A 4,042-nucleotide genomic window follows, 5' to 3' on the forward strand; every position below is an offset into this window, starting at 1 on the left:
TTTGCGTTTGTTTCCTGACATTATTGTTTATCCAGCCCTAAGCCCCAAAGTGTTTCACATTTACAATGTATTAAGCAATAGAAGGGCTAATTTTGTCAAGTACTCTGTTCCTCTCTTGCGCCACTCACACAAACAAACACTCAGAGGCCTGTGTCTGCAGTGCTGGGGCACAAAATAACAATTACCAGTTGCAGGCTAAGGAGCTAGGTGCAACGGAGTCCCGTTTCTAGATAATAGTAGGGTGACCCCTTCAAACTGTGACTACCCTCCGACTTGTGCCGTGCTGGTAAAGCAATCGTGAATTTGAGTAATTTATGATGAAATGAGAGAAAGATAAGAAGAGAGCGAGTTGCAGGATATATTAAAGAAAATGAAAAAAAGAGACAAGACTTTACCCTGTTCTGTGTACTAGCACTTTACGTAAACAAGTTGTGCTGTGCGTTGTGAACAGGCTGTCACCCCCTTTGTATGCAAATGAGGTTCTGTGATCAGGCTCCCATCTTTTCTAGCGCGGATGATAATGTGAGCACTGTAAGGTAATCACAAACTAGGGCTTTATTGAGAAACAATCGGCTTCCAGGTCACACAGCTGTGGTTATGTAGTTCTTTATTCGTTTTTTTTTTATTTACTTTAATTTGCAGCAATTCTGTAAGTTACTTTTTCTCAGTATATTGCTTTATATCGCTCTTTGCACTCCATCAGTTAAACGTGAGGTTCGATGTAGGATTTGTTGTTAGTGTCCCTAGACCATGTCCCAATCCGTTTGTCCTTGATTTGTCGGCATGGGTTTTGTCTACACACTGGCCTAAGACGGGCCTTCTCAGGGTAGAAGGTGCTGTAATAGGAATAATAAATCAGACATATATGAAATTGTATGTAAGCAAATGTGTGCCTTTCAGTTATCAGGCACCACCAGACTCACATCTATACATGTAATTGAGCACCAGACTAAAGTGACTCCTCACTGTATAAATATATGCCATCAGTAATCGGGCTGATGGTTCTACTGATGCTCACAGCAAATACAGTTTCTGGCATTGTGCGCATTGGCCTACATTTTAATTGCTGAAGTTTCATGCAGTTCTGCTGATGCGCACAACTTATAAGGTTTGTGGATATTGTGCACTGTAAGCAGATCACTGAAGATCACCCTTAAGTAGTAACTAGGTCACAACATAGCAGGTACATCATGCAAAATGTCACTGCCCCTCCCTTCTTGTTGACATCTCTAAAAGTTCCTCCTCTCTCATGGAAGAAGGTTTCCACACATTATGCTCGTGTCTGTGGCATTTCCTTAAGTGCAGAGAGTAAAGCCTCATGGTTAATGCATTGTTTGGGCTCTGAGGGACAAGAATTCTTTGAACACCTTCCTGAACTCTCTGATAGTGACTCTGACACTCTCGATGAATACGAGATCTGCTTCAAAAAGTTGGACTTGCACTACCTTCCCAAAGTGAGTACAGTCCTTGAACGATATCACTTCGGGAGAAGGATGCAAAGGCAGGATGAGCCGGTTGAACAGTACATGACTACCTTGAGCAAATTGGCTTCCACATGCAATGTTGGCACAGCTTTAAAGGAGCGGTTAAGAGATCAGTTCATGTTGGGATGCACCCTCAACAAAACGAGAGACGCCCTAAGGCAAAAAAATACACGCCACCGCTTCAAGAAGTGCTGACCATAGCCAAAAGTCACGAGCATTTAAAAGTGTGTGTTGATATTATACACAAAGACAGTTCAGGTGATAAAAAGGAGAACATTAATGTCAAGGTGCTGGTGGATAGATTAGTTGAACCCACAATTAGCACTATTTCAAAGCTCTTTAACAAAGAATTTTCAGGGGAAGTGCGTCAGGTGTGGCAACTCTGTCCATATGGCCAACTTTAACCTGTTGCGTACGTCAGACAGCCCCCGGCCATTCAACGTCACAGTGGGCATGTGTGGAGGATGGTCAGGGGCCTTCCGAACCGCGCCCACTAATTAATATGTCCACAACATGGTGAAATTTGCGCCGTGTTCAACATGTTAAAGACTGCCCGGGCTGGAAGGCCTTGTGCAAAACTTGTGAGAGAAAAGTTCACGTCTCAAAATGCTGCAGAACGGGCCACGAGCATAAAAAAGTCAGGGAAGTTGATCTTTATGAAGAAGAATTGGAAGGAATCAATACTTTCCCAGTCACAGGGAATGCTAGTGATGGCCCTCAGTAGCTAGTTTTGATCAATGATGCTCTTCGACTCTGGGGCCAAGATAACTCTAGTCCCAAAAACATTTTATGAGAGTAATCTGCTGTTGAAGCCTGACATTAGACCAAAAGGTTAAGGTGGGGTGACTATTGAGTTGCTGGGTAATTTCTGGGGCACGAATGACTTCAAAAAGGGAGAGTGGTGCCTGGTAACATCTATGTCTTGATGAAAGGGGACCCGCTCATAAGTTTGTTCCATCAACGTGATCTACATATCTGCCTTGATCCCAATGAGATCTGTCTGCCTAAAAGAATTACCACCAGTTAAGGTTGTTACTACTGCTGATCGAGACTGGATCAAGGAATTCCCTGAGGTCTCTGCTGATGAACTGGTTTGTCTCAAAAACTATGTACATTGGATGAATGTATAATCTAACGCTGTTCCAAAAACTGTTAAAGTCAGGAATACACCTCTGTAAGTAAGGGAGAGAATCTTTCAAGAAGTTGAAGCAATGGAGTGGGTCTTATGTGTCTCCCCAGTGAAGGGAAGGCCGTGGATGTTGGAATTGGCTCTCACTGCCAGAGCTAGAAGTTCTATGCTTAGGGCAAAAAGCAGAGGCGATAGGGGACACCCCTGCCTAGTGCCCCGTGAGTGCGCAAAGAAGGAAGACAAGTGCCCATTTACCGCTACTCTTGACCTGGGGGAACGGTAGTTTGCCCGGATCATTGTCAAAAATTTAGCGGAGAAGCCGAAGGCGGTCAACGTCTGGAATAAAAAACCCCAGTCCACCCTATCAAACGACTTCTCGGCATCAAGCCTCACCAAAACAGCCGTGATTTTGAACTTGTTGGCCTTTTCAATCAGGTGCATCAACCGCCTCATGTTGTCGTGGGATTGTCGCCCTTTAAGGAACCCTGATTGGTCCGGATGTATGAGTGCCGGCATCAGGTCATTGAGCCGTTGAGCAATGATGGAGGAGTATAGTTTCGCATCTAGGTTTAGGCAGGCAATCGGCCTATAAATGGCACACTTACTAGGGTCTTTCCCGTGTTTGGGTATGATAGATATTAGAGCTTCAGCCATCATTCCCGAGGTCTCGCCCTCGTCCGCCATGCTGTTGAACAACCGGACTAAGTACGGGCTGAGTTCAGAGGCAAAGGTTTTTATAGAAAATGGCTGTGTACCCATCTGCCCCTAGAGCCTTATGGGGTTTCAAGGCCGTAATGGCAGCCAGTACCTCTTCTCTAGTGAATGGAGCAGAGAGCATTTCATTCCACTGTGCTGACACCTGGGGCAGGGCTAATGTCTGTAAGTACTCTTTTTGCGCTGCCGCATCAAGGGGGTCTCCCGAATAAAGGTTCTTGTAGAAGGTGCCAAAGAGCTCAGCTTTTGCCTTATCTTGGTGTGTCAGTACCCCCTGAGTGTCCTGGATCTGCCCAATGTATTCCCGCTCCCTCTTATCCCGGAGCTTCCTGGCGAGGTGCTTCCCTACCTTGTTACCCTGGGAGTAGGAAAGACGTCTTAATTTTAGCAGTGTATATTCTGCCCTGTTGTTGTAATGTGCCCGGAGTTTACCCCTAACAGCCGTTAGCTGCCGCAAAGCTTGTCTGGAGGGGTTAGTTTTGTGTGCTGTCTCTAAAGTGGAGAGCTCCTCCTCTAATTGCTCCCTTTCCCGACTGCGCTGTCTATTAAGAGCAGCATTCAGGGCCATGCACTGTCCACGAACACAAGCCTTAACGGCGTCCCATGTGGTGAAGACCAACGTGTCCCCCGGGTCATTAAGTGCGAAAAACTCAGATATAGCTCCCCTCAGATTGTTACAGGAGGTTTTATCCTGAACCAGGGACGCCGGGAAATA

Source organism: Lissotriton helveticus, chromosome 3_1, assembly GCF_964261635.1.
Source record: "Lissotriton helveticus chromosome 3_1, aLisHel1.1, whole genome shotgun sequence".
Taxonomy (NCBI): domain Eukaryota; kingdom Metazoa; phylum Chordata; class Amphibia; order Caudata; family Salamandridae; genus Lissotriton; species Lissotriton helveticus.